The following is a 7403-nucleotide window of genomic DNA, read 5'->3' as shown; positions in this document are numbered from 1 at the left end:
AAATATGGGTGCAAATAGTTTCTGACACTATTTGCACCAGAGTGCAATTAGTATCTACCATTATTTGCACAAGGGTTGGGGTACAAATAATATCTGCCACTATTTGCACTGGAGTGTAAATAGCATATACCATTGTTTGCACCAGAGGAATAACATATACTTCATTCCTACTTGAAATAAATTTTACATCCCCTTTAAATAACCACTGAAATGCTGAATATTGAAGTGGTTTTACAGGGATATCACAAGGATGTCACATTCATACACTGTTTGCTCTGTTTATTTGAAATTCTGCAGCAACCCCACACTTATCACAACCCCTATACCTAACCCTAACCTTAACCTTACCCTATAATTAACTATAACCACAAAGATTACAAAATGAAACATTTGAAAAATGACAAAATATGCCACAACTTAAAGGTGTACTCAGTATTTTTCTTAAAAAAGTTGAGTACAGCATTACATTTTACATTTTGAATTAAGGTAATTTCTTTTAAGTACATTACTTGGGTTACACATATCTCTCAAATAATTACATATAATATGTTTAGAATATGAATTATGTTTGTGTACATCTGTTTACGTTTCTATGACAGCTAAAGGGTATGTGACAATGGATGAGGAGGAAATACAGACAATATTTTGAACTCTGAAAAACCTAACCTTTTCTGTGAAAGTGTTTTAGAAAGTAATTTAAAAGTTAAATTATTAGTAATGTAAATATTTTTTTTTGCTGAAGTAGTCAGTAAAGTGACTTGATTACAGTTTTAGTGAAGTAATTTGTAGGTTGTTGAATAATATTTTGAGTAACACCCAATACTGCATAGGCTATTTCTTGAAACTGGCGATTGGTGTAGCAAGCATCAAATTTCAAGTGGGCATCCACTGTCACCATACAGAATTTGACCAAAATTGAGCAAGTAGCTTTGATAAGGTATAGTTACCTCAGTAGACTACGGTTAAAATAATTTCATTTTCTCAACAATGATGCCAATCATTCAGCACAGCTGAAGCTTTAATTTGGTTGACTACAATACCTTTAGATGACAAAGGCCACCTTGCAAATATATTGGTTAGGGCCATGTCTATGCTATCACACTTTATAGTACATAAGCCTCCAGGTATGTCCTACTTTCAAATTCAAATACAAAGGTTGAGCTCTTGAGCAACAAGTGCCTGCTAACTGATGAATAACCATTGCAAACTGCATGTTTAATGCTTAAACAAATGAATGACTAACACTCACCAATATTCTCTGCCTTTGATGAGATACAGGCATATCGGAGCTCACAAAACAGGACTGAGGACCTGTTTGCAAGTAAGGGCACAACCTGTTACCAAATAAGGGCACAAGAATGCCCTTAAAAATTTGTAACATCACAAGGTTGTGGGGAAGCTTTTTTTAAACCAAACATGAGTAAATTCCACTTTTTTTGGCGGAAAAGTTTTGTTCCCTGTCTGTCACTCACTCGATGTTGTGTCGATGTAGTGACACTAGGGGTCACTCTTGGGAGCCCGAAACACCTCTGATCTTTTGAAAAAAGGCCAATGAGAATTGGCGAGTGGAATTTGCATGCCACTCCCCCAGACATACGGGTATAAAAGGAGCTGGTATGCAACCACTCATTCCGATTTTCTCTTCGGAGCCAAGCGGTTGCATTCAGTGCACTGAATACAATTCCTCTAGAAAAAAAAAACTCACCTCGCTAAAGACTGCTGGATTTGATGCCGCATTTCAGCGGCTTCTCCACCTCTGTGCCTGTGCAGTGCAGAGAACGCCCCTGGGCGTATATTCTGAAAAGAGTATATTTTCTATTCATAAAAGAGTGGCACACACGGAACGTCTTTTTAAAGATGCCTTTCCGTTTGTGTGTTATTCCTGGTTGCGGTCGCTATTTCTCTGCTTCCGTTGGCCATGATCACTGTCTTACGTGTCTGGGCGCTGCCCACACAGAGACATCGTTCTTGGATGGATCATGTCCTCATTGCAAGAACATGACCATGGCAATGTTGCGGTCATGGCTTGCATTCGTAAGAAAGCAAGCCACCCCAGTGGCTCCCCGCCTCGGTCCTTCTACCTAAGGGTATGAGGCCATGCCGGTTAGCACTGGGGGCAATTTAGGGACCTCAATGGGACCACTTCCACCGGGTATCCCCCCACAGACCTCCCATTCCCCAGCACGCTCGTTTTCCCCGATCGCGTGCTCGGACGAGATCACCGGCTCATCTCAGGCCGGATTCGACATCTCGTCTGGCACCCCGGAAGATGATGAGTTATCGAGCGCAGCATCGGAGAGCGGGCTTATCCGTCTGCTCTCCGGGCGACGAAGGTCACAGCGCGGTCTCTCAGGCAGGCAATATCCACTCTCGTGGTCCAGGAGCGCCACCTCTGGCTCAACTTGGTAGAGATGCGAGAGGCACGGTTCCTTGATGCCCCCATCTCCCAGGTTGGCCTGTTTGGCAACACCGTTGAGGACTTTGCCCAGCAGTTCTCGATGGTGAAGAAGAAGACCGAGGCTATAAAGCACATCCTGCCCCGACGCGGCTCAAGATCCCGCACCCCGTCTGCTCGTCACCAAGGGTGTCTCCCTGCAGCAACATCTCCGGCTCCACCGCAGCCCGCCCCTGTGGCCCGGCCCCGTCGTGCAGCCCATCGCAGGAAGCAGACTCCCCTCGTCTCACGGCCGGCTGTCAAGAACCCGAGGAAGGCTTCAAAGCGCCCCTGAGACGGGCGACCCAGGGGCAAGGAGATCCATCTCTCTGGAGCTGGTGCACAGACCACTCCATCCCCTGGTGGAGGACTGGGAGGAGAATCTTTTGTTTCTTTTTTTGCCGCATGCCCCAGAGGCTGCGGTACCCAAAGGTTCAGCAAAAGAGCAGTTTCCTTGTTTCCTGGGTCATATGTCCAGTGTGCATGGCCGTCGTCACAACCGCCATCCACTGTTCCTTTTTAGCAGGGTTGGCGCTCCAATGGTGGACCCCCCACCCCTGGGCGCCCAGCTGTGGCATGAATACCCCCACACGGGATTAGTACCGATGGACCTCGGGGACGAGACTCCTTCTCCCCCCTCCTCGGCCAATCTCATGGTGGGTGGCAGGAGCCAGGTAAGTGCTTCGATGTCCCTCGACTCAGCACGGCGACGGGGCACGAGTCCCCTTGACATGGCACCTCGAGCTCTGCCCCACCGCGAGGCCCCACCCGCCGGTACGTCAGACATGATTATCCCCTTTGTTCCTCTCGCCCGGAGTTTGGACTCGTGGCTCGTGCTTTCCAACCCATTGCGATGGCTGACCCGGACCATCCGACTCGGTTACGTGATTCAGTTCACCAGGCGCCCGCCCAGGTTCAGCGGCGTCTGCTTCACCTTGGTGAAGGGCGAGAATGCCGCTACCTTGCATGTGGAGATCGCGACCCTCCTGAGCAAGGGCGCGATAGAGCCTGTCCCTCCAGCCGAGATGAGGAAAGGGTTCTACAGCCCTTAATTCATCGTACCAAAGAAAGGAGGTGCGTTGCGACCAATCTTGGACCTGCGAGTACTGAACCAGGCCTTGCACAGACTCCCATTCAAGATGCTGATGCAAAAACGCATTCTAGCGAGCTTCCGACATCTAGATTGGTTCGTGGCGGTAGACCGGAAGGACGCGTACTTCCACATCTCGGTCCTACCTCGACACAGACCCTTCCTGTGGTTTGCCTTCGAGGGCCAGGCGTACCAGTACAAGGTCCTCCCCTTCGGCCTGTCCTTATCCCCTCGCATCTTCACGAAGGTCGCGGAGGCAGCCCTTGCCCCGCTAAGGGAAGTAGGCATCCGCATTCTCAACTATCTCGATGACTGGCTGATCTTAGCTCACTCTCGAGAGTTGCTATGCGCACACAGGGACCTCGTGCTTCGACTCCTCAGCCGACTGGGGCTTCGGGTCAACTGGGAAAAGATCAAGCTCTCCCAGGTTCAGAGCATCTCTTTTCTCGGTCTGGAGTTGGACTTGGTCTCGATGACAGCGCTTCTCACGAACGAATGCACTCAGTTGGTGCTGAACTGTCTGAAGGCGTTCAGGCAGAGGACAGCGGTTCCACTGAAACTTTTTCAGAGGCTCCTGGGGCATATGGCATCCTCAGTGACGGCCACACCACTCGGGTTGATGCATATGAGACCGCTTCAGCACTGGCTTCAGACTCGAGTCCTGAGATGGGCATGGCAACGCAGGACACATCGCGTGGCCATCATGCCGATTTGCCACCAACTCTTCAGCCCTTGGACCAACCTGGCATTTCTATGGGCAGGGGTTCCCCTAGAGCAGGTCTCCAGACATGTCGTGGTTACAACAGACGCCTCCAAGATGGGCTGAGTCACCGTATGCAATGGGCACACAGCCGCCAGCTCTTAGACTGGCCCGCAGCTGCGTTGGCACACCAACTGCCTAGAGTTGTTTGGCAGTACTGCTTACCTAGCGGAGGTTTTGGCCATTGATCCAGGGCAAGCACGTGTTGGTCCGGACGGACAACACAGCGACGGTAGCTTACATCAACCGCCAAGGTGGTCTACACTCCCATCGCATGTCACAACTCGCCCGCTGTCTCCTCCACTGGAGTCAGCAGCGCCTCAAGAAGGGGAGAGTGGGAGAGTGGTGACTCCACCCTCAGGTGGTCCAGCTGATTTGGAGTCTATACGGTCAAGCACAGGCAGACCTGTTTGCTTCCCGGGAATCCTCCCACTGCTCGCTTTGGTATGCCCTGATCGAGGCACCTCTTGGTATAGATGCGTTGGCACACACCTGGTCCCCTGGACTACACAAGTATGCGTTTCCCCAGTAAGCCCACTCGCACAGACCCTGTGCAAGGTCAGGGAGGATGGGGAGCAGGTCATCCTAGTAGCACCCTACTGCCCCACCCAGACATGGTTCTCAGATCTCACGCTCCTCGCAACAGCCCATGGCGAGTTCCCCTGAGGAAGGACCTTCTTTCTCAGGGACGGGGCACCACATGACACCCACGACCAGACCTCTGGAATCTCAGCGTCTGGCCCTTGGACGGGACACGGAGAACTTAAGTGGCCTACCGCCCATGCTGGTAGACACGATCACTCAGGCTAGGGCTCCCTCTACGAGGCACCTGTATGCCTTGAAGTGGTGTCTGTTCGCTAAGTGGTGTTCTTCCCGACGGGAAGACCCCCAGAGATGCGCAGTCGGATTGGTGCTTTCCTTCCTGCAGGAGAGGTTGGAGGGGCAGCTGTCCCCCTCCACCTTGAAGGTGTATGTAGCCGCTATTTCGGCTCATCATGATGCAGTAGATGGTAAGTACTTGGGGAAGCACGACTTGATCATCAGGTTCCTGAGAGGCGCTAGGAGGTTGAACACCTCTAGACCGCGCCTCTTTCCCCCCGTGGGACCTCTCTGTAGTCCTTCAGGGTCTATGGGGAGCTCCCTTTGAGCCCTTGGAGTCAGCTGAGCTTAAGGCACTCTCTTTCAAGACTGCCCTCCTGACTGTGCTCACTTCCATCAAGAGGGTAGGGGGCCTGCAAGCGTTCTCTGTCAGCGAATCGTGCCTGGATTTCGGTCCGGGTTACTCTCACGTGATCCTGAGACCCTGACCAGGCTATGTGCCCAAGGTTCCCACGACCCCTTTTAGGGATCAGGTGGTGAACCTGCAAGCGCTGCCCCAGTAGGAGGCAGACCCAGCCTTATCGTTGCTGTGTCTGGTGCAAGCTTTACGCATGTATTTGGATCGCACGCAGAGTTTTAGAAGCTCCGAGCAGCTCTTTGTCTGCTTTGGTGGACAGCGGAAAGGAAGCGCTCTCTCCAAACAGAGGATCACCCACTGGGTCATTGATACCATCGCTATGGCATATCAAGCTCAGGACTTGCCACCCCCTGTGGAGTTACGAGCCCACTCTACCAGGAGTGTGGCGGCCTCCTGGGCCCTGGCCAGTGGTGCCTCTTTGGCAGACATCTGCAAAGCAGCGGGTTGGGCAACACCCAACACATTTGCGAGCTTCTACAATCTCCGGGTTGAGTCGGTTTCGTCCCGTGTAGTGGCAGACACAAGCAGGTAAGTTCCGGGACAGCTGGCCGGGTGTACCGCTTGTGCATAGCACTTTTCCCCTCCCTTGAGGGGAAGATGTGCGCTCTTAACTCCCTGGACGACTTCCTCATTAGCCCTGTGGCAGTCGAGTTTGCGGAGAAACTCGCTTCCGGCTAAGTAAGTGTGCTGGTAAGGACCTGTACTGAGGTAGGTGCTCCGCATGCAGTGGGGTTCCCCATAGGTAACCCCATGTGTTTTTTCTTCTGTAAAATCGTTTCCCTCTTGGTAAACTACGTCTTCCTTGAGCAGAGGGCCCTCTGCTCCGGTCGCCATGCTTGTAGAAACTCCTTCCCCCTTGGGTAGGACCTACCATGCGACTCTCCACATGACATACTTCCGACAAGACTCGGTAAGACCATGTGATGTATTTCCACTTGAAGTACCCCCCCCCCCCTTCTCTGGGCGGGGTGTGGTCTCTGCGGTGTCTTCCCCTTGGGAGTGATATCCCCCCGACATGGACACTCACAGATCCCAGTCCGTTAACAAAATTCCACTCTTTTTGGGGAGAAAATAGAGTGAAAAGAGGCCTTGGCTGGGCTAGCCTGTCCCTATTTGTTGAGCAGTCATCTTGTTCCTAAAGGACCGTTCGACGCTCATAGCAGCGTTGGGGGAGGTTACGTGACAGCCTGATGCACTGGCTACGAGGCACACAAAAGTTTGCCCATCTCGCACCGCTAGTCTACGTAACACAGTTCAGCTAGTTGTGGCGTTTTGTATAGGGACACCTAGTGTCACTACATCGACACAACATCGAGAGAGTGACAGATAGGGAACGTCATGGTTACTTTCGTAACCTCCATTCCCTGATGGAGGGAATGAGACATTGTGTCCCTCTTGCCACAATGCTGAACTACCCGCTGAAATGGCCGGGACCTTCTCTCGGCTCCTCAGCACAAAACTTGAATGAGTGGTTGCATACCAGCAACTTTTATAATCATATGTCCGGGGGAGTGGCATGCAAATTCCACTCGCCAATTCTCATTGGCCTTTTTTCAAAAGATCAGAGGTGTTTCAGGCTCCTAAGAGTGACCCCTAGTGTCACTACATCGACACAACATCTCGTTCCCTCCATCAGGGAACGGAGGTTACGAAAGTAACCATGACGTTATTTATTGTTATTTGTAACTGCCACTGACTGTTCAACTGAAGTGTTCGCATCCACTTTAATGTATGTGTTATTCTATTTGTAATTGGAGCAAATTTACATTGTGCATGTTGTTTCTCTTTAAAACCATACAACTGCAAAGAATTTGAAAGAATATTTGATAAAGGGAGTTCATGCTGTATTCAAAGGTATCCCATGGGACTTAAATCAGCATTA

Source organism: Myxocyprinus asiaticus, chromosome 5 (genome assembly GCF_019703515.2).
Source record: "Myxocyprinus asiaticus isolate MX2 ecotype Aquarium Trade chromosome 5, UBuf_Myxa_2, whole genome shotgun sequence".
Lineage (NCBI taxonomy): Eukaryota > Metazoa > Chordata > Actinopteri > Cypriniformes > Catostomidae > Myxocyprinus > Myxocyprinus asiaticus.
This window is presented reverse-complemented; position numbering follows the sequence as displayed.